The sequence below is a fragment of the Callorhinchus milii genome, unplaced genomic scaffold (genome assembly GCF_018977255.1).
Source record: "Callorhinchus milii isolate IMCB2004 unplaced genomic scaffold, IMCB_Cmil_1.0 Scaffold1, whole genome shotgun sequence".
Lineage (NCBI taxonomy): Eukaryota > Metazoa > Chordata > Chondrichthyes > Chimaeriformes > Callorhinchidae > Callorhinchus > Callorhinchus milii.
In genome coordinates, this window is record NW_024704742.1 from 48,459,207 (window position 1) to 48,484,063 (window position 24,857).

At 43.1% G+C, this 24,857-nt stretch overlaps 1 protein-coding gene across 7 annotated transcripts in view; it reads right to left on the minus strand.

Annotated features, from left to right (window-relative positions):
- Positions 1–24,857, minus strand: part of apbb2b (amyloid beta (A4) precursor protein-binding, family B, member 2b) — a 166,689-nt gene that overhangs the window by 21,107 nt on the left and 120,725 nt on the right. The window lies entirely within an intron of this gene.

Genomic DNA, 24,857 nt, shown 5'->3' on the forward strand with positions numbered 1-24,857 from the left:
TGTGGTGAGATGATGACAAGATGCATCACACATGTGCAAGCTTTTTGAAGTTTATTTTCCTTGTCAAACGGAACCTGGAAAAAGACTGGGATTAAAATGAAAACATTCAACCCATTGCCTGATCTCTGCTATTATTTTGCCAGCGATGATTGCACAAAATGCGTTTTTAAAGCTTTTGTGTGTGTGCAATGTGTCTGTTGTCACTCTATTTGCACAATAATGTCACATGTTACATGTCACATGTTCCCTCTCCTCCTTTGGACATGAGGAGGGAATGAATGAAAAGGTGGTGTGTACTCACAATAAACTGTTGAACTGTCAGTGCATCCACTTTGGCACTAGCGTCTGTGCCACAGAATCAACAATATAAAAGCAGCATAAAGGTCATTTTTCATCAATTCTATACCTACCTGAGGTGTCAAGTTGCTTGTGCTTGTGGTACAAAATCAGCAAACGTAAGGAAATGGACCTGTACTGAGCAATTCTTATTTGCACAAATTGCACAACCTGGTTACTTGTTGATCCTTGGATTATGAAATTATATTTACTTATGGAACAAATAATTCGGCACACCGCTCTTTTCACTGTGTGCCCATGGCTTCAGTTAGCTGCACAAACTATTTCATCATTTGTTTGTCCTCCATCCAGGGGTCAGCCCCTGGACCCAATACACACACAATGTGTACTATAGTAGGCTCTGTAACCATACAGTCTAACAGCTAGAACTTGGTAAAGAGGAAAGTAGACAATATCAGCCACTTGCTGTTTGATCCATTCAGGCAGCTTCTATTCAGTGTCATTAAAGATTCTTTCATGTAGCAACACTACTACAATCAACCATACATTACGGTCCTGGAGAATGCTCAGCAATACATGACTGGCTTTCGTTAAAGATCTATTCTTATAGAAAGAACCAGGGTTCCTTCTTTTTCAAATATATTTTTTGTGGATATAAACTAATCTGCTTGGAATTAATAACCAGCAATGAAAGAAAATGAACATTATGTACTGCATGTTATGTTACAGCTATGAACAGTTGGCAAATTTATCTTTGAATTTTTCACTCCACAGATGCCATTATGGATGAAGAGAGAAAGAGGATGGGTGGCGGGGGGGAAGCAGGAGAGAAAATGCAGATCAATTGCATGGGAATTACTTACCATGCAGAACTGCAGTTTTTCTTCCATCTGATGTTGCTTATCTCCAATAAGCAGTTGTTAAAACACATACCATTCAAAACGTATCCAGCAATCACAAGCACGTTAATACTGTATGCAGCTAAAGGGCAGTAAGGAAGTAGCAGCCTAGTCATATCTGGTTTCTGAAGCACTGCCTTAGCATGTCATTCATTTAGTGCTGAAAGACTCACCTTCAACCCCAGAATTTAAACTAAGACTGGAGAGGTATCATAATCTATGCCTCAGGCAGGCAGGAAGATTATTCTTCACTACAACAACTTGCATTTATATGGTGCCCTTCACCTAAGGTAATGGATTGAACAGCGAGTTATGGGGGTTGTGGGGGGGGGGGGGGGGGGGCAAGGAGGAGCTAGCCATACACACATTCAAGAGGTATGACTTAAAGACAGAGAGAAAGGAGGTGAGACGGAGCAGTGGATTAAGGGAGTTCCAGAGGTTAGAGGTGTAGGAACTGAAGGCTCAACAACAACAACAACAACAACAAGATTCCATTTATAGAGCGCCTTTCACGTCAGGAGGACGTCCCAAGGCGCTGCACAGTTGGGTCATGACCCGAGCAGGGGGGAAATGGTCAGGGTGAGGGGAGGGAAGGGAGGGAGAGAGGAGGGGGGAAATGGTCAGGGTGAGGGGAGGGAAGGGAGGGAGCGAGGAGGGGGTAGAGAGGCGAGAGGGGAGCTGAAGGCACGGTCAAAGAGAAAGGTTTTGAGACCGGCCTTGAAGGAGGAAAGGGAGGAAGCGGCGAAGGCACTGGGGGATGGAGTTCCAGAGCCTCGGGGCTGAGAGGCTGAAGGCCCGACCACCGATAGTAGGGCGGTTGGGGCGGGGGACGTGGAGCAGACCGGAGCCAGAGGAACGGAGGGTACGGGCAGGTAGGTAGGGGGATAGTAGGTTGGAGAGGTAGGAGGGAGCGAGGCCGTGAATGGCCTTGTAGGTGAGGATGAGGATCTTGAAATCAATCCTCTGGGGGATGGGGAGCCAGTGGAGGCGAGCGAGGGTGGGAGTGATGTGGTCCCGAAGCCTGGTGCGGGACAGTACACGAGCTGCAGAGTTCTGAATGATGGTGGCACGGCGAGGGTGGGGTATGAACAGCAAGCTTGGATTAGTTGATTGGAGGGGCAGGCAAAATTACTGACTATCAACTTAAAATGATTTTACACCCAGTGGGTTTACGACACAACCTTCCTGGCTATTTACTGTCTCGTCCACTTTTCTGAGATTAGAACATCTCATTGTTTCTCTACCACAAAGGAACATAAGCGTATGGGAAGCGAGCAGTAAAGGGGAAACAGATTAGGTGGTTTATGTGGAAAAAACATCAGGATAAGCTTGATCGGCCAGATGGTCTACTTCTATATTCAATTAGTATATTTAACTTTCATGCAGTATAATAGTGTGTAATTGTGTGCAATCCAGTTGTGATTGAGCTCTAGTTTCCCATCAAGACACAGGTACACTGTACGGTGAACAGTGGTAAAGAGAACACTCACACATGGTACCAAATAATTCCTAGATCTTCAGTGATATAAAATTTTAGCTAAGGTTCAAAGCCGTTAAACAGTAGTTTAATCCCCTTTGTACCAAATGAAATCCTTTGTGTGATTTAAATAGACATTTGGTTTCAGACACTGATTACCATAATTCTATAGCTTAAATGAGTCATAGTAATATGTGGACTAAGCTGTTTTGTGTTTCTGACAAAGAACCACTGCATTTTTTTATTCTAATACAGAAACAAAATACAGATAAGTGTCACATCTCTGCACACTGAAAAACCACATGCCCACTTAACTGCACTAGGATAGAGGTAAAGTCACACTGAAATTTAGGCATAAAATATTTAATGGTGCTCGCACTTACACCAGGAACTGTCAAGAGAATGCCCTTAGCTTGTTTATTCAGATAGAGGTATAGTACAGAATTAGAAAGAGAGAAACAAAAACTGAGACACAGATAGTGAAAGAGAGATTCAAAGAGAGAGACTAATAAGGATAGTGAGACCGGTAGACAAACAACAGATGTGTGTATGTGCGCGTGAGAGATAGAGAGAGAGAATTTTCATTCATTGAAGCCTATATTTCAGTGGAACCGTTCCTGAGTTGATGAAGCAAGCTATTCATTTTAGTAACCAACATTTCTGCTTCAAACCTAAATGTCTCAGTGGTTTCTAAATCAGTCTTATACATTGTTATTTCCAACATAATTAAAAGGAGATGAAGCTGTTTACCCATTCAGCTACCAATTGCAGCAGTTATGGTTCAAATAAAGTACTGGAGGAAAGCTAAGGTCTCACAAATTAGTGGCTAGCACACAAAATAATACATGACAATATGAAACTGCGTGATTTCTGTTTCTAAATTGAATGCATTCAGGCTAGACAGCTTTATGCAAGGAACCATCAGGGTCACTGACTGGAATTATGGCAGAGCACATTCAAGCAAAACCAAAAAGGGGAAGGAAAGGCAGACTCCTTTTAAAAGGATTTAAAATCTGGGAGTTGGAACCTGGGTTTGCAAAGGATTCATAAATATCCAATCTTGCCAGCAACTGATGTGTGTCATGTTGATCTTGTTGGCCTTCCTCTCTGACGTGCTCGGAAGATCGTGTTGGAGCAAAGACCACACTTCTTGGATTGACGATCAAATATTTACAAATCCAGATCTCAATTCCTCCATTTTAGATTCCAAAGTCACTTCTGTATTCACAATTGATTGAGTAGTGCAAATGCAAGAATTATTATTATTATTATTATTAGTAATAGTAAAGATAGGTGAGATTGTGCTCAGAACATCGCCAGGCCATGTCGCTTCAACAAGTCTGACCCTTATGATTCTCAAACCACCTCCCTGTTTTCTCACCCCATCTCTCACTTCCTTCCCTCTCTGGAAACACACCTAGTTCCCTCTTGAACCCGCTTACACCATTCACTTTACAGCCCACACCAGTAACATTCCACAAGCTTTCCACTCTTTAAGACTTCTGACTGTTTTCCACATCAACATGTAATGATCAAATTAAGGAGTGACAAAATTAATTGTAAAGTTCAATGCTGATAGATAATTAAGAAAGTACAGCCATCAATAGGAACGTTTCAGGCTGTGATGAGATTTTAGGCAGGACACCCAAGGGATTAGCTTTCTCAATACCCTTCAAAACCTTAAAAGGCACAATCAGGCCACCTTGAAATCTTACCGTACTAAGAGGAAGGAGCCTAATTTCATCAATGCTTCCTTTTAATTTCAAATCCAAATTAAATCCCTACTTTCTCCTAAACCAAGGAGACCAGCCCATACTGGGACCGAGAATTAGAGGACATAATAATGCTTGCATTTGATATAGCTCCTTTTCACACCTTCGAGACGTCTCAAAGCTCTTCACAGAATATACTGTAAAGTAAATTAGTTGTATGTTATGTCGACAAAATGCGGCAGCCAATTGTGCACAGCAGTGTCTCACAAACAATCATGAATTGAACTGACCAATTTATTATTGTTTTTTTTCTTGAGGGATTATTATCAGGCGTGTGGAGTAAAGAAACCTACCCAAGGTTTCGCTCTGCCGGGAATCAAACCCAGGTCTCTTGCTTGCGAGGTGAGTGCTCTAACCACTGAGCTATAGGACTTTATTGATGTGATTCCTCTGATAGCTTAATGGTTAGAGCAGTTGCCTCGCAAAGCGAGAGGACCTGCGTTCAATTCTCGGGCAGGGCAAAACGGTGGGCAAGATTCCTTACTTCACACGCCTCTGTCTACCAGGCAGTAAGTAGGAACCCGGTTGTTAGTCGATTGGCGGATTGCTTTTTCGGGGATAATAATCTTTCCAAAAAAAACCAATAATAATAATTCAGTCACTCAATCCACGACTATTTATCGGACACTACTATGCGAGACACTACGAGTCCTGTAGCTCAGTGGTTAGAGCACTCGCTTTGCAAGTGAGAGACCTGAGTTCAATTCCAGGCAGAGCGAAACCTTGGGCAAGTTTCCTTACTCCACACAGAGCCTAATAATAATCCCTCCAAAACCAAAAACAATAATAAATTGGTCATTTTCGATCTACAACTGTTTGTGGGACATTGCTGTGCGCAATTGGCTGCCGCGTTCGCCCACAAATATACAGTCAATTCACTTTACAGTGTGTTCTGTGAAGCGCTTTGGGACGTCCTCCCGACGTGAAAAGCGCTATATCAAATGCAAGGATTATTATTATTATTATTATGCGCAATTGTCTGCCAGGTTTTGCCTACAAAAGACAGTCAAGTCACTTTGCATTCTGTAAATTCTGCGAACCGCTTTGAGACGTCTTGAAGATGTGATGAGACCCTATATCGAATGCAAGGAGTATTATTATTATAGCTTGATGGCACCTACTGCAATAGCACTGACAGACCAGAAGGTTTGAGGATTGAATTGTATTCAGTGCTGAGTTCGTCAACCGTACAGTACATCACTGTACAGTGACCCTGTGAAAAAGTACACATGTGGTAACGCAAGTTCAGAGAATGATCAGGCTCAGCTATAATCTTCGCAATAGCTGGCAACACCTGATAGTATCTATGCTCATACATGAAGTATGACCACTTGGGCAAAGCAGCCCTACCAGGGTCAGAACTCCAACAAGAGTCCTCTTTGTGGAGAAGAGAATGCATTGGCACGGCTGGGACCATAGTTCGTCTGGCTAAGGAGAGTGCTTCTTTGCCAGACACTGGCCTTATATAATTTTAATGGTGAAAATATAAAGATAAAAAGTCAAGGAAGTGGCTGTGACTCCAAACTCAGCTCATACTAAACTGAAACAAAACATAGCAGTCAAATTAACTGTAAGACACCCGAGGGAGAAACCATTCTCCCAGAGGCGGGGTGTGTGGGAGAAGGCATGTTCAGGTCCTTTATCAGACATTAAAATCTTAAAAGTTTTCATGCAGTTTCGTAACTGCAAATGTCTGTGGAGTCTGGGTCACTGTCTGCAAAGGATTTCTAAATATCCAATCCGGCTAGTAACAGATGTGTGTCACGTCAATCCCCCAGGAACTCCACTGCGATTTCCCCGGAAGGGGAGATCACATCACTTGGGAGTGGGGATGAAACGTGAAGCTCCAGGTTATTGGCAATCATGAATCCAGGTCCCGACTCTCTCATTTTAGACCCAGTCACTTCTGCATACAGACAATCAATTGTACAAACATATTGGTTGGATTGTGTACTAGTCTCGAAATGACACCAATGAAAATTAAGGAACGGAATTTCGTTTAGGAATACTGTGTAATTTGGAGACTACTATTCTATCGGCTGTAGTACAGTAGAGAGGAGAGGTGGAGGAGATTGAGGGGGGAGGAGAATACGACTGAAGCGGGAGAGGGGGAGGAGACTGAGGGAGAAAACCAAGGAAAATTGAGTGAGAGAACGGAGACAGGGTGTTTGACTGTATAATATAATTTAACTTCAATCTTACAAGAACTTGCATTTATATAGTGTCTTTCATGCATGGTAGCATCTCAGAGCAGTGTATGTTGGTGGCATTGAATAGCGAGCAAAGGAGAAGCTGAAGGTGATCAAAGGAGCAGTCAAAGAGGTAAGTCTTAAACTAGGATTTAAAGATAAATAAAGGTTAGTGGCTGACCACAGCCACTGATGTTCCAATACAAGCGAATTGGCAGCACTGGTGGGAAGACTGCTGGGAATCATTTATGAGGATTACAGCAGAAGAGTCCATATCTCGATCAGCACGAGCATTTATTTTATTGATTATTTGCTTTCTGACAAGTTCTTCCATTAAAATTATTTTTTGGTTCACAATCTACATCTGCAGAATATTGATTTCCAATGATTGTTTACAGTTGGATTACAGACAATCATTTCATGAAATGGGATTTAATCGTTATTTGGATAATTGAAAGATGACCATCTGGTTCCCCACAGATTTATTTGGTGAAAGTGTAAAGGGCATAAGAATAAGAATTGTCCAAACAATCAATAATGGTCTCCCTTGAAGTAAAAATATTTAACCCAAAAACAATTCAGAAAGCCTTTCCTTAAAGCACTAAGTACTACTAGTTGAATGCTTTTACATCCAACAACCATTTATCATGTCAAAGTGGTTTTCATTTAATAATAATCTTATTTTTCATGCAGCCAGAGAGTGGCATTTGATTTTGGGGGGGATGTTTTGCAACCAATCCTCACTCGTGTTTAAAAACTACTGTGCTCAAATTTCTTTTTAAAAAAAATCAAATCTACTTATCAACCCAAATGTTAATTCTACACAAAAAAATCAATTTGCTGCTTTAATACTCCGAGGACAAATTAGCATTTTTATTTCTGTCAAAAACGTGGTGAGAATACCATAAACTGATGCCTTTTATAGGAATCTGTGGATTCAAAGTTTTTGCAAATTAATACAAGGATTTAATTATCCTGTGCGACGCATAATTCGATTGCGAAAATCCAGCTTCTTATTAAACAAGGAAATGTGCTGCCTAATTAAAATAAAAAGCCCAATGTGTATTTGTTCACTATTCAGCTCCTTCCAAAAGGCTGCAAGGAAATATGTGGAGCAAAGTTATAACATAGTAGTTGGGGAGAGGGGTCCATAAAATCACATCAAACACTATAGTAGGTCACTATAGCCAGTCAGCACGCCTGCATGTATATAGAAAGATGGCTCATCAGCGCTCCAAAACCCTGGCCATCATATGGGAAACCAAAATGCCAACTTACAGGTCATCAGATCAATAATGTTACTTTCATGCGCACAGGAAGTGATGTCGGCAGCGACATGATAATCCTAGCTATTTTGACTTGTTGTTATTTAGAAATGCCAATAGAGCTAGCAAATGGTTTTTCCTCCCGCCCTCGCCTGGTCACCTGTGGGGTACCCCAAGGCTCTATCATTGGCTCCCTTCTTTTCTTCATCTACATGCTCCCTCTCAGCGATGTCATCCGCAGACATGGGGTCAACTTCCACATGTATGCGGATGACACCCAAATCTGCTTCTCCTCCTCCAGCTGCTGATGTCCTGTCAACTTGTTTGACGGACATTAAGGTCTGGATGAGCACAAATTTCCTGCAGTTAAATATCATCAAGACAGAAGCCATACTCTTTGGATCCCATCAACATCTTCTCTCCTGCGGGTCTGAATTCCTCAACCTCCCCGGGTTCTCCCTCAGACTCTCCGAACCCATGCACAACTTAGGGGTCAGGTTCAATCCCCAGCTTTCCTTTCTACCACAAATCCATTCTCTTTCTAGCACCGCTTTTTTTCCACCTATGTCACATTGCCCACCTCCGTCCGTATCTCACAACCGACACAGCTGAAATCCTCGTCCATGTCTTTGTCACGCCCATCTGAACTATTCAAATGCCCTCCATACTGGTCTCCCCAGTTCCACACAAAATCCAATTAATTCAAAGCTCCGCCGCCTGGACACTCACCCGCACAAAATTCTGTACCCCCATCACACCAGTCCTTGCCAGGCTCCACTGGCTTCCAATCACCAAATCTTGATTTCAAGATCCTCTCAATCGTTTCCAAATCCCTTCATGCCCTCACACCTCCTTATCTGACCTGCTCACCCCTACTCCACCACGGGCTGCCTCCGCTCGGCTCGCTCTGGCCTCCTATTTGTCCCTCGTCCCCTCTGTTCCACCATCGGTGGCTGTGCATTCGGTCACTATGCCCGAAACTTTGGAACTCTCTTCCTCAATCCCTCCATCTTGCCGCCTTCCTTCCCACCTTCAAATCCCGCCTAAAGACCTTGCTTTTTGATCATGCTTATGATCACCTCCCCTCTCCCCCTGGCTCTTTGTCAGACTCCGCCACTGTAAAGCCCTCGGGTTTTGCTCCCCCGCATTAAGGGCACGGTATCAATGCTAATTGTTATATTTCAGGATTTTGGGGTAAGTCAATTTTAGGGGTTCATAAAGTGATACAACAAAGCGAGTTATAATAAGGATTCTACTGTGCTACAGCAAAGTGCTACAGAAAGAACATAAAACAAAAAAATGGCAAATTTATTTCCGAGCAGAACAATCGCGTAATTCAGTTCTATTAATATTATCCAAAACATGATTTTGAGCGGGTAGAGAAGGAGATAAATGGACTCACGTGGGATGAACTAAAAGATATTTTCACCACAATTGCACGCCTCAGGATACATCTATATACATCCTCTCATAAACTGAATGCAGTACCAGAAGTAAAATAAAATAATAATCCTTGCATTTGATATAGCACCTTATCACATCGTCAAGACGTTTCAAAGCTCTTCACAGAATATACTGTAAAGTGAATTGACTATATAGTGTGTGGGCAAAACGCGGCTACCAATTGCTCACAGCAGTGGCCCACAACTACTGTGGATTAGGTGACCAAATTATTTATTTATTTTGAAGGGATTATTACCTCCAAAAAGCAATCCGCCAATTGACTATTTACTGCTATTCTTAAGGAAGAAGCAGGGAAACTGGCTTAGAATAGTTGGCTCCAGTGGGAAGGCAGTACCAGCAGAGACATGATGTGCTTCCTTCTGTGCTGTAAACTCTCTATGATTTTGCCACCAAAAATCTCATAAGACAGTTTTACTTCAGCATCCTCTCTCCGTCTGCTCCTTTCTCATAATAATAATAATCCTCACGTTTGATACAGCCCTTTATCACATCATCCAGACGGCTCAAAGTGCTTCACAGGACATATTGTAACTGACTGCATATTTTGTGGGCAAATGTTAGATTACATACTAGAGGTACAATCCACATGATCTTTTCAATTTCAGCCTCCATCTTTGGAACAGAATTACTGTCATCTACTGGAAGGGAGAATCACCTGGAGACATACAACAACAACAACAACAAGATTCCATTTATAGAGCGCCTTTCACGTCAGGAGGACGTCCCAAGGCGCTGCACAGTTGGGTCATGACCCGAGCAGGGGGGAAATGGTCAGGGTGAGGGGAGGGAAGGGAGGGAGCGAGGAGGGGGGAAATGGTCAGGGTGAGGGGAGGGAAGGGAGGGAGCGAGGAGGAGGAAGAGAGTCGAGAGGGGAGCTGAAGGCACGGTCAAAGAGAAAGGTTTTGAGACCGGCCTTGAAGGAGGAAAGGGAGGAAGCAAGGCGAAGGCACTGGGGGATGGAGTTCCAGAGCCTCGGGGCTGAGAGGCTGAAGGCCCGACCACCGATAGTAGGGCGGTTGGGGCGGGGGACGTGGAGCAGACCGGAGCCAGAGGAACGGAGGGTACGGGCAGGTAGGTAGGGGGATAGTAGGTTGGAGAGGTAGGAGGGAGCAAGGCCGTGAATGGCCTTGTAGGTGAGGATGAGGATCTTGAAATCAATCCTCTGGGGGATGGGGAGCCAGTGGAGGCGAGCGAGGGTGGGAGTGATGTGGTCCCGAAGCCTGGTGCGGGACAGTACACGAGCTGCAGAGTTCTGAATGACCTGCAGCTTGTGGAGGGAGGTGGCGGGAAGGCCGGCGAGGAGAGAGTTCCCATAGTCCAGCCTTGAGGTGACAAAGGCGTGAACCAGGGTTTCAGCAGCGTGAGGGGTGAGGTAGTGCCGTAGTCTGGCGATGTTCCGGAGGTGATGGAAGGCGGTGCCAGTTGTGGTGCGGATGTGAGGGAGAAAGGACAGCTCAGGGTCGAACAAAACGCCGAGGTTCCTGACTGGCTTTGAGAGGTGGAGAGTGCAGCCTTGGATGCTGATGGTGTCAGCGCCTGAGGTGCGGAGGCGCTGACGTGAGCCAATCAGGAGGGCCTCGGTTTTTTGCACGTTGAGCTGAAGAAAGTTGTCTCTCGTCCAGGACTCGATGTCGGACAGGCAGGCTGTCAGGACATCGGTGGTCGTGGAGTTGAGAGTAGAGGAGGAAAGGTAGAGTTGGGTGTCATCCGCATACATGTGGAAGTTAACCCCATGTTTGCGGATGATGTCACCAAGGGGGAGCATATAGAGGGTGAAGAGGAGGGGACCGAGGACAGAGCCCTGAGGGACACCACATGAGACAGTACGGGGGGTGGAGGAGAAGCCATTCGTTGAGACGAAGTGAAGACGGTGAGAAAGGTACGACCTAAACCATTCAAGGACAGTGCCTTGAAAGTTGAGGTGGGAGGACAAGCGGTGGAGTAGGATAGTGTGGTCGACCGTATCGAATGCTGCCGATAGGTCGAGGAGGACGAGGAGACAGAGGGAGCCCTGGTCACAGATGGTCAGGATATCATTGGTGACCTTGACCAGGGCAGTTTCTGTGCTATGAGCAGCACGGAAACCTGACTGAAGGGGTTCAAAAAGAGAATGGGTGGAGAGGAAAGAGCGCAGTTGGGAGGCGACAACTCTTTCCAAGACCTTGGAGAGAAAGGGGAGGTTGGAGATGGGCCGGTAGCTTGATAGCTGCGACGCATCAAGGGAGGGTTTTTTCAGGGTGGGCGTGATGATGGCAGTTTTTAATGGAATGGGGACAGAGCCAGAGGAGAGGGACAGGTTTATGATGTCAGTGATGTGTGGGACAAGAAAATGGAGCTGGGAGATAAGGAGTGGAGTGGGGATGGGGTCAAGGGAGCAGGTGGTTGGTTTTAGGGATAGGATGAGTTCAGTGACAGAGGGTGGGGAAACGGGTACGAAGGTGTGTAGGGGAGGATGGGTAGGAGTCGGAGTGTGGGAGGGAAGGGGTGGGTGGTGGGTGGAAGTTGGAGGGGAAGTGACCGCGGAGCGGATTCCCTTGATCTTGGATTCAAGGAAATCCAGCATCTCCTCGCAGTGAAGGTTGGAGGAGATGACCTGCGCGGGGTGGCGGGGGGGACGGAGGAGTCGGGATGTGGTGGAAAACAGTAGCCTGGGGTTGTTCTTCGCCTCCAGGATTATCCTGGAGTAGAAGGACGACTTGGCCGAGGCTAGAGTGGAGCGGTAAATTTTGAGGAGGTCCAGCCAGATTTGTCGGTGGACCGTTAAGCCGGATTTGACAAAGGTGCGCTCAGCAGCCCGCACCTGGCATTTCAGTGAGCGGAGGTGGGTGGTGTACCAGGGGGAGGAGCGGGAGTAGGAGACAGTGCGGGAAGTGATGGGGGCAAGAGTATTGAGTGTGGAGGAGAGGATATTGTGGAGGAGGGAGAGAGGAGAAGAGGGGTCGGTGAGGGTTGAAGGCCAGAGGGAGAGGAGTTCAGAGGACTCCAAGGCATCGGTTAGGGATTGTGGGGGTAACTTCTTCCAAGGGCGGTAGAAGATGGTGGTGGGTCTGGTGGAGGTGGGGAGGGGGGTGGAGGTGGTGAAGGAGATGAAGTAGTGGTCGGAGATGGCCTTGTCGGTAATAGTGACATCCGAGACACTGAGGCCCCGGGTGATCACCAAATCGAGTGGGTGGCCGTGACTGTGAGTGGGGGAGTTTATGTGTAGGGAAAGGTTGAGTGAGGAGAGCAGGGAAGAGAAGTCTGTGGAGATGGAGCAGGAGGGGGTGAAGTGTAGGTTAAAGTCGCACATATTCCTTTAAGAAATGTTTGCAGTGGCCCTTGGTTTAGAGAGTGCTCTGCACTTCCATACACTGAAGTACATATGACCTTGTTGTGAGCCACAGGCTTAGTTTGCTCTTTGACTACAAGCAACCTAGAGAGCAACAACATCATCCCAAATTATCAAACCCCAACAGAGCTGTGCAGCATGAGGCCAGGAAGGGGAGATGGCTGAGTGGCTAAGTGTGAAGGTTGCATTCCTTTCAAAGAAAAAACAGATCTGCAGGAGGTATTCAACATTCTTCCTCAGTTATTCAAACTCCACATGCGAATATGAAGAATAACCAAGTTGCATAGATATAGTTGGTGGTCGAGGCCTAATTGCGCAGTCCAGCTCAGAGCAGCGTATATGCCTTTAGATCAAGGCAAGAGCAAGATTTGGGAAGTTGTGTGGATGGATTGGATGGATTAATTGCTGTTAGAAACTCTATTTAAATATATATATATATATATATATAACGTGTTACTCTAAACCTTAAATGAGTTAGGCGACAAGTTTAGAAAGAACAGATGGAAAGAATTGCCTGGCCAAAATCAATCTTTGCAGTTGATTCAGCATCTCATTGAAAGTGTCAAACCTTTACAGATAATAACCATAAAAAGTTGTAAGAAAATGCAGCGAGTTTGTACGCAAGTTCCCAGAACAAGCCATTCATCTGAACAAATGTTGGCCAGGACACAGAGAGAAACTTACTTCTATTTTCAAACATATATGTGGGGAGCTAGTCTCCTGATCACTTTACTAAGACTGACTGCTTCGAATTTTAAACATTTGGGATTTTATCAGACTCAGGTTATAACGTGGATTCAGGCAAACGATTTTTTGTACTATGTCCACCACCTGTGAAATGCACTAGATTGTGTTTTCAAATTAGGGTTTTGTCTGGAACAAGTTTGTTTTAAGACATCAAAGCAAATACTGGTGGTTACACATATGTCATTGGTGGTGGGAGCAATGTAAGAGCACCACACAAGTGGCACATTATACAACATTACAGTCCAGTGACCCGCACTGTGAAGCCCATTCACACCTTTGGTGTAGCATATTGGAGATTAATACACAAAATATGCCCAACACTGAAAGCGACAGGAGAAAGGTCAAATAGTGGATAAATATTTAGTACTATTTTCAGAGATCAGCCAAACTGCAGACGCTTTTGAATAAAATAAATGTGCTTTAAGAACTTCCCTCTTTACTTGTCAAACAAGATATCAGATGGACGTTGTTTATTGGATTGGCCAATAAACGTGTAGCTTATTAACCCTTAATTAGAACTCAAATAAAGGTTTGCAAAACACTGTTAAACTGGCATACAGGAGAGAGACAGTAAACTCAGAGCAACGCCTTTGGATTGGCCGAGGCAGAAGGAGATGAAGACTCTGGTCCAGGATTGTAAAATGCTATGGAGCATATACTTATTTGTCTGTTTACACAGAGAATAATCAAAAGCTGAAATAGGTCACCAAGAAAAGCAGTAGAGGCCAGGACTTGGACTCTTTTAAAAAACAGCTTCACCCCATCTTGGGAATACGGTGATCTTGGCATTTCGGAAGGACAAAATTAAATGGTTCCAAAAAGCCTTCTTCATTCAAGCCTACCTTATGAATCCTAGTGACAGTGCTGATCTGTGTTATAGGAAATTCCATTAACTCTAAAGTAATCTCTGATTTTTCAGAACTACCCTTTAAAGTATAGACATTAAAAATTAAAACCAGATGCTTTGGCTGATGGCCTCCCTCACTGCTGAGTTGGTCAATCATAAGATCAGTTAGTATGGGTGTCAATGGATATCATTAGATGGTTTTCAAAGGGATAACATGACACCAGTTTTAGTGGCTCAGCAAACAACAATTAACAACTCTGATCAAGTTTCCTCACAGACAAGCCATCTATCTGTCTCATTAAAGGGAAACAGAAGAAGCAATTATTGTCTTCTCCAACTGAAACTCCAGTGCCTGGCTAATTTTTTTGTTGTAGTCGTGTAAATCTACCATCTCTGTGAATATCTATGGACCCTGCAATTTGAAATTCAATGGAAAATTGCTGACCAATTCAGCCTTCATAATTACAGTAGCTTCTGAATCAGACTGGAACTGTGACTTCTGTTTGAGAAGGTACTCAATCCTGTAGCGTTAATTTCGTCCGCGCAGGTGCCCCATCTGAGTAAGTCAGTCGGGTAGAACTTGACCACACCCAGTGGATTGAGCTTGTGACATATCTCAAATGTAGTTTCTCAGATGGAAGAAGGCTGTAGATTATAGTTATTAGATGTGGATCAAAATCCTAGAATGAAAGGATCGGTGACCTCTTGTTTCTTTCTTCCACTAAAAAAAGTTTTTAATTATACAATTCTGTGCAAAAGCTTCAAGCAAGTTAGCCAGCAGCCAGACATTAACAACAACAACAAAATTACATTTGTAAAGCACCTTTCACGTTGGGAGCTGAACAGTTGGTGATCAGGAACTGAGCGTGGAGGACAAGGTTGGGATGAGGGAGGGCAGAGAGGTAGGAGAGCGGCTCATAGTGCTGAAGTAAAGCTCGGCACTGCCAATATCAAGAGAAGTCAAAGGACTCAAAGAAAGTGCTGTTGTGGTCATCCACACAAAGATTGCAAAAGGCTTGCTACTGCAAAGAACAGTATTTATTGTCACCAACTGCTAAATCTAGAGACTTTCCATCACAAGTCACGGGGTAGGAGGGGAAGAGGGAATAAACATACACACAGTAGATACAAATACACACATTACAGGAATGTGTAACGTGCATGGATAAGGGTTTCGCTTGCGTTGGGTGTGAAGGAGGGCTGGAGGCTCGCGATGTGGTAGAGGTGGAGGAAAGTATTCCTGATTAGGGTCCGGATGTGGTGTAGGGGATCAAACTCGACTCCCAGGTTATGCACTGCTTCAGTAAGTTTAAGACATAGGTCAGGAGGTTAAGGAGGTCGGAGCTGCAGGTCAGAAAACATTGATGGGAAGATGACTAACACACACATTTCAGATTGCTACTGTATGAATACAATATGTGCTGCATCCAATGTACTTAAATTTTATGGCTCAAAAATTGTGATAGGGAAATGTAGAGCTTTCAAATGAAACCTTTCAAGGAAAAATTACAACTTAAATAAAGCCCCTAAATTTCAACCCTCAACCCAATCACAGATCTAAAGCAAAAATACATTTAAACACAGAAACCATATTACATGTCTCGCACCTGCAAATTTGACACTTTTCTGCATAATCTAACCCCTGAAGCACTAGGGCTGTAATAAAACGGAATACTAATACAAGAAAATTCGCTGGGAAAGTTATTACATACAGAAAAAACATGACAGATCACACTGTAAGGGAATGCTGCCATTAGCTTCAAAATCGATCATCTTAAACAGAGTTCACAGATTGCCTGACTATGACCAGAGGAAACAGTGAAACACTTTGAAGAGAAGAGTAAGGGAGAGTAGAACGATTGAGAGAAATTGAACAAGTAAACTAAAATCCAGCCAAAAGATAGCAAGGCTATTCCACATGCAGGCATTTATAAATCATTAAAAACTACAGCACATGCATGCATTTTTTTCTTTTTAAAAAAAGATGTTATTCCACCAATGCCTTCCGCTAGTAAACCATCTCTACTTACAGTTCCAGTCAATAAATGTTCTTTAGTGAAAAGCTTCAGGCCATCCTATCCAATGCCATTCCACCTCATTTAAAATTCACCTCAGCTGCATCAATGTTAATAGGCAGACACTAGGCAGAAAAAGAAATTCCACTCTCGGTGTAAAACATGACAATCATGCACACCTAAGAGAATAATTGTCTCTAATTATGAACTGGCGCTCCCATATTTTCTACCAGGCAGACACATTTGCAGCTTTTACGGATCACTTAAAGAACAGATACAATGGCAGGAATTACTATCATATGTTGGTTGAATCAACATGCAGCCAGTAACAGTGCAGATTTATCAGACCAGAAACATGTCACAGCTGCTTCCATTCCACTGGCCTACTTAGCAGACATGCCTTCAAGTGATACTGATAACCAACATAATATAAAAAATACATGTTTATATTATTTTCCCCAAATCTGCTGCTTTAAAACTATTTTTAACAAATTGTGCCACTTTGTGGAGGAATGGTGCCTGCCTTTTCTTATTCTCATGTAGAAATGACCTTTGTCTCTCAGACTTGTAAACTATACCCTGCACCACATGGATTCATGCATAGCATCCTCCCTCACAGACCCATCCCGGCTCTAGCTCATCCCATACACCAGTGTTGGCACCATTCAGCCCAGCCATCACAGAGCAATTACACAGGATTGCCCTCCACTCTCATTGAGATCTGGGTGATTGAATGCTATTGCACAAGGTAACCTTTGCCACAAAAATGCTTGTATTTACTGAGGCATTTGCCTCCAAAACAGCGCTTGACAAACAAAAAGCTTATCCTGAACACTCACCGCTTGCTGCAACTGCAAATCCATACCCTGAAAGTTGCTCCTCTTTCAGCTGCTGTATGTTAAGCACATCTCACATCATATTCATTACCAGCATCGATTTGGATTAAAAAGAAGAGAAGCACTGAGTACTTACAGTGCTGCAGACACACATTTCTACACTGGGAACCTGCTGTCCTATGGAACAGTGAATGACAGCACACAAGCCAAACACCTGGATTTCTTTCTCATGCCAGAAAAATTGTAGCTTCATTTCACGCTCCACTAGCTCAGAGATCTTTGCAGAAAAGAATGTGAACTGGAGCCCAGTCCTCTAGGAAGTGTGCCGCCCGGATTGCAAATACATTTCTCTTCCTTACCCCCTTCATGTGCTGCAGCGGAGAGGAATTAAAGTGCTGAGCACGTCAGATTGCCTTCACACTACAGACAGCACGCTGCCCGGATTCATTCCCACAGGCTTTAGCATGAATCAGGTGATGCTGAGTGCTCGTGATACAGCCATGTACTTTAATGACCTGTGGAAACCTCTCCAGAGTGACAGCTCACTCATTTATTAATACAGTAATCCAGGTTCTCTCAGCCCCTACATTCCTCCCCCTCAGACAATACCCTAACTATATCTCCCCATGTCTCGCTTAACATGAACAGATGCCATGGGTGTAGCCCCGGTCCTTTCCCAATGCTGCACACCCTCGGTAGCCTTCTTTCTCTACATATCCATCACCGTAGCAAAGCAATCTACCAGAGTGATAGCGATGGGAATAATCTAAATGAGAGAATATATATACACACACACTCTGCTGCATCTCTGAAATATTTTGTATATTTCAATTTTCTTTTTATTTGTTCCAAACCACAAGCCTGAAACAAATAGTCCTTACATTTCTCTAACATTCAAATTCTGTGATTTTCCGTTCTGGTACATTAGTCAATGTAAGAATAGAGAGAGAGAGAGAGAGAGAGAAAAATAGCACAGAGAAAAATACGCTGAGAAGAGAAAAATGACTAAAGTAATTACAAGTGTAATATTTCTAAACTTAGCTGAAACACACATGCGTATTAACCCTTGGTGTGCCATGGGTGAAATCTGTGCCTGTTTCTCTGTAATGGTGCTTCCTGCTGCTGCTGTGTGTGAAAATGTATAGGCTATTGACCTGGCCAAATCAATGCTGCAACCATGTCAACTGTTCCTTTTCGGTCTGTGCACAAAAAAGGGGTGTGTTAAAAGCTCTGGCTTTTGCAACTTGCGCCCTCCTCCAATATGTACAGTGGGAGCAGAAGGAGGAATACAGGCAAGAAACATCTTTCCAATTAGAGTTTCAGCAAGGCATAGAAACACTGAATTAATATTCTTAATTCATATCCTGTAATACAGTAGTCTGGAATTAACATTCAGTTATTTGAGATTTTGAAACAAATGCCTTTCCAATGTATACTCTGTGGGCGACAAGTACAGCTCCAAGTGACCAATATTCATGTGAGAGCCTTGATGACAGCAAGTATTGACAGGCCATTTGACTGTGTGGACGATCTGATCAGAGCCCCATCTTGTCCTAACCCGATGACCACACACCTCCAGCAAGGTTTACTCGACAATAAACAACAACTTGTGTCCTCCACATAGGATATTTCAGAACAACCAATAGCAATCAGTAGCTGAGAGTCCAAACAACAACTACAACAATAACTTACATTTATATAGCGCCCTTTTGCAGGGTAGTGTCCAAGAGAGCTTTGAATCAAACCTGGAGGATTCATGCCGATTGTAATACCCTGCTTGCTGGCCTGTCTGAAAGAAGCTAAATCAGCACCAACAGGTCAAACTCAATGCCTTCCCAAGTTTACATGCCCAGATACTCACTGGCTAGTCCTGGTGACCAGTGGTGAACTTATTTCAGTACTTTTAGTTTTGAAAATAAAAACACATTTTGATGATTTAAAAAATTCCCTTGGGAAACAGACATCCAGATCATCACTACCACCACCAACAACAAACTTACATTCATATAGCGCCTTTTATGTCGGGAGGATGCCATAAGGCGTTGGACAGTGAAGGGTTTGCCCCTGAGCTGGGGGTTGGAGTCAAGAGGGGTCACTCCAGCCTGTGCTGAGTTAATTGACACTAGTCAGTGCAGCAGTAGGGAGAGCTAAGGCTAGTCTGAGTGCATGTGGCTAGCAATATGAGAAATCAGCCTGGTTCCTGCTCCAAATGACCAGCCAGGGACCTGTGCTGTGCATAGACAAAACCTGACCTGCCTGTGATGACCCCTCACACACAGGGGTTTCCGGTGGAAATTTGTTCTACTCTGTTGGTAAATAAGTGCCTGCTCTTATCCTAACTGATGCTTTCATTTCAAACACACGCTCCAGTTCTGCCCTCGCAGTCTAGGACAAACATCTACATCATCTATAGTGCTCTTCATTTTAAATCCTGGATCACATCACCTTTAAATTTTTGTTTCTCCAGGAACAATTTCTGCTCTGCGATCATTCCTCACAACTGCACCTTTCTGTCCTGGAGACACCACTTTTTTGGTCTTCTCTGTATCCCCCTCAGCACTTCAATTTGTTCTCTTTAGGAGTCAAAGCAATCTTTAATGATAAAACGTTAATAAAGTTCAGGATTCTTCCCTCTGGGTACAAGGTTATAGTTCATCCTCTGAGACCACAGATCTCATCCACTCTCTGTAAAACAAATTTCAATTTCTCAGCTCAGTCATACAACATGGACCAGCCTTCGTGGAACTTATTCAGCCTCACACCATAGTCTGTAGCCTTACTTGAGGGAAACGGCTCCAGATAGCAGAGGATGCTTTCACCGAGATTCCACTCTTCAATTTGCTCCCAAAAATTCAGCCCCTCGGATATATTTCGCCTCCTTCGATATGCAATGGTATCTTTGTTCATGTCTGAGCACCATGCAGTTAGAGCAACAACAACGGCAAACCCACTACTTCAATCACGTCTGCAGCAGTCCTTCACCCAAGCAGCAGTGGAGCTTTCAGACAAACGCTACACAATTCTTTTTCCGCTTGTGTGCTTCAAGAAGAATTTTTCAGTGCAGTCCGTCACTGTAATTTCAGCGAGGGACTGCAAGAGTCTTTTTATTTTTATAAGCGAAGGACCCACAGAGAGCGTTACAAGAATTACGGCTAAAGACATTAGTGCCAGAGGGAACTAGCATTCTCAAGGATTAAACTTTTATCAGCAGTTACCTATAATTCATCAATCTTTCATTGTGGTCGCTCTTTGGGGGGAAAAATTATTGGGTCAGAAATCATTAGTGATACTTTCATTATCTGCGATTCTGTGTTTCAAAAATAAAATCACTGAGAACATTAGAAATGTAAAAAAAATGACAGTCGAGGTACTATCTGTCATCTTTAAGTGGAAACCTGAGATAATAAAATGTTTTACTGGAATTCTTGATTTACAACTGCTCCATAGGAGAGGTCTGGCCAAAATCCTCCAAATAAAAATTGGTCACTCACTTCATGGCTGTTTGTGGAACATTGCTATACACAGATTGGCTGGCATGGTCACCCACAAAATATATAATCTCACTATTTTATATAGTTTATATAGTGTTTTCGGGGTGTCTTCCCTATGTGAAAGGCGCTGTACCAAACGCAAGGATTATTATTATAATTTTTATTATGATTATATCCCTCTGTGTGTCTAGTGCTTGCTCCCTCAGGGAACAGTTACATTGCGGTATTGGCCAATCACTAGTCCACTGAATCCAGAGTTTGGTCTAAAAGGGTCACTGTCAACATGAATGAAAAGTGTTCAATAGACATTTTTTCTCGGGGGCCAGGGCAGGAAGAAAAGGAGGGGTAGGGAGAACCACATGGAAGAAACCTAGTGAAGAACCGGTAGGAACATCTCTGTATTGTTAGCTTTTAAATAATAATAACAATAATTCTTGCATTTAATACAGCGCTTTTCACGTCTTCTCGACGTCTCAAAGTGCTTCACAGAATATGCTGTAAAGTGAATTGACTGTATATTTGTGGGCGAAACGCGGCAGCCAATTGCGCACAGCAGTGTCCCACAAACAGTCGTGGATTGAAAATGTCCAATTTATTATTTTTTTGTTTTGGAGGGATTATTATTAGGCGTGTGGAGTAAGGGAACTTGCCCAAGGTTTCACCCTGCCTGGAATTGAACCCAGGTGTCTCGCTTACAAGGCGAGTGCTCTCACCACTGAGCTACAGGACTCCGACAAACCAAAGAAAAAATTACCTTCAGATAAAAATATTATCTAATGAGGATAACATGCTTATGCTTTAACATCGATATCGGGTTAAATAAAACCAGTTGAGCCCGACTGATTTGATGTCTGATGATAGCTAATTATAATAATAATCCTTGAATTTAGCTTATTATTTGTGTTTCTTTTTCATATCTTTTCTTACCGAATCTGACCTTTAACACTGGCAGGACAAGTAATCATTCTGAGCAGCTTTAGGCTATCATGCATTTGCAACGTCTGGGCAGGAACAATAGTATTTTTTTTAAAATGGTGAAGCTCTTGAAAAACACAGGCCCTGCTGCTGAAATAGCCATGTGGGGATTGTGCTCGCTAGAGTTACAAACATCGGCTACAGTTTGCGCATTTGCCTTACAATTTCTGGCAAAGCACAGAGGAGCCATTCACAACATTAATAGGCTACTTCTTCAGTGATATGCAGCCGTTTGTGTCATGAGACAATAGAAATGGTGTGGAATACATCATTACTAACTATCCAATGAATAAACAGCCCATCAGCTTCAATAACATATGTTTATATAGTGCAGTATTTTTCACATAAAAATATCTCAAAACGCTGAAACGACAATAATAATAATCATTGCATTTGATGTAGTCCCTTTCACATCATGAGGATGTCTCAAAGGGCTTCATAGGATTTACTGTAAAGTGTAGTGACTGTGTATTTTGTTGGTGAATGCAGTGGCAAGTTGCACACAGAAATTGTCCAACAAACAGCCAAGAAGTGAGGCCTGACTTGACAAGTGTGGTGATGTACACCAAGCAGGGATGTGGGAACTTCAAAGATATGGCCAAAAGCATGGTTGCTGCCATATGTCTTTACCAGGTTTTTGAAGGTAGGGAGAGAGGCAGCAAATGGCTTTTTGAAGAGATTTCCAGAGGATGGATGCTTGTTTGCTGATGACTCGGCTACCAAAGCTTCTGAAGAATGGACGTTGGGAGCCCAGCGAGGAAAGCTTTGGAAAACCCAACCCTGGAGGTGACATCAGTGCAAATAATATTTTGGCTGCAGTGAGGATAGATCAAACCCATTTCCAATTCAGTTTACATAAGACCAATGAGCTGCTATCACTTCCCTCTCTCATCCTATTCATCCTGTACTCTGTTCCTAATCTTATGATAATTTAGCTGAGGTGTGAATGACCCATAAGCATCAATCAACAGATACTGACCTCCTTTGAAAAAGAAACGTTAAACTATGCAGCAAGGTACTCGAGGAGCTGGGATCACTCTACCGGTTAAAAATGTGTCTTGTCCCCCACCTTTAAGTCTTCCTTGGATAATAGCAGACTTACAAGGCAAGAGCTACTTCATCTCCAAGGAGATCCCTCTTACATCCTCTCAATAAGATTTAATTTAAAGACACAGTGCTCATTTTATTGAGCTTGAGAAGTTGAAGGGTTATGTGGACCCAGAGTTTGATTTGAATCCAGAGCCTGACAGTGGTCTTAACTTAACCAACATAGCTGCCCAGGATGCAAATTAAGTCCCTTTTAAAAGTATAAACTGACCCAGAATTAACAGGGAGTCTCTTCCATTCAAGTACCAGCATGTGTCGAAAGATCCAGCCTAACTCCAGGGCAATGTTACTGAAAAAAGGAAAATGAATCACTGAAAGCTGTTCAAATTAAGGCTTCCAATACCTTGTTTAGATGTATCTACAACTCTCAGATTGAAGGAGCTGCTGGAAAGAGCAGTTGCCCGCAGGAATTCAGAATTTGCTTTCAATCTATTCAGCAGAGTTTGTGAACAAGCTGTTTTGTGGAGTCCCATAGCGCAGTGGTTAGTGCGCTTGCCTGGCAACTGAGAGGCTCTGGGCAGCATGAAACCTTATAGGCAAGATTCCTTGCTCCACACACTTCTGTTTAACTAGCACTAAGTAGAAAGGAACCCAGTTGTTAGTCGATTAGCAGATTGTTTTCCAGGGGTAATAATCCCCACGACTCTCAAAAGCATTATTTGTTACTAGTAGCATGAACATTTGGGGTATGAAACACCATATATAAAGTGCCAGCTGGCCTGGAATGCACAGCTGCAGTACAATGTCCAAATATATATATATATAAAATATATATATGATCACTTTACCAGAGACTCTAATTTGATATCAGTCATCTCATTGATTCATTCGTGCATTTTTGATAAACAATTTAAAATAATAAAATATCATTCACTACTCTACACAGTCTGAAAAAAATAACATTCACTGATCTAGATCAGTACTGAAAAGGGTGTGTGGTTAGCTTCATAGCTTGCTCTGGCTACAGACCCTCAAACAGCTAGGTGAACAATAGAAGTGCATTATTTCAATGTACTTCATGGGTCCATTGCTCTTTTACATTCATTTTGAACCAAGTTCTGATCTCTGTCCTTTGCAAATTCATCCTTATCCAATTGTCAGTTGGGGAGATTTGAAGATTACCCTACATCCTGTGCCAGCTCATTCCTCCACAATATTTTGAGAACTCAAGTGAAAAGCTCAGAATGGAGGACACCAACAACAACTTGCATTTATATAGAGCTCCTCAGGAAGGATAGCGTCCCTGAGCGCTTCACAGTGGCAGAGCATGCCATGAAGATGCCATGAATAGGGAGACGGGAGGAGCAAGGCAGAGGGATAGAGGGAAAGTGGTCCAGAGTTCCATCACCAGGGATAAAAACAGCACCAGAGAAACAAGATACATCAACAATGGTTAGGTAACACCAATAGTGGACACAAAAGACTGACAATTTTATGAGGAATGTAATAATAATAATCCTTGCACTTGATATAGCGCTTTTCACGTCTTCTAGACATCTCAAAGCGCTTCACAGAATAGACTGTAAAGTGAATTGACTGTATATTTATGAGTGAAATGTAAAGGAATGTAAAGGAAGAAAGGAGGTTTCACACTTGAATTCCTTAGAAGACTATCTTAATAGAGTTGAATTGGCTATCATAATCTCTCCCAGAATAACCATATGCTGCTACAGCCTACTGAGAAGACATTGCCCAATAGCGTTAACCTATTTCAACGATTTGGCATCCTATCAATGAGCAGTCACCTTTGTAGTGCTCACTGGACATCTTTAAGTAAAAAAGTTGCCTACGTAACAGTTGCTGTAAAATCAGATTTTTATTTGAAACATACATCAATTAGTCTGAATCCACTTCCTGGAGGTGTTTTCGGGGCAGGTCTCAAAGCAAATCAATAGCAATTTATACTACAGTCACGCAACACTTTTAGTGCCATTTTGAGGCAAAACCTAGTGGAGCAGAACTTGGACATGTTATTCCCTTCATTGTACAAAGCTCACAAATCAAAAATAACATGAATGTTCGGAGTATGTTGCAGCGTTGTTCACAGAACTGACCCACATTAGGTCATGTGCCACTGGATCCTAGTACTACAGCCTACTTTAAAAGCACTTGTTATGTAACCAGTCTATTTTACTTCAAGTCCGTTTG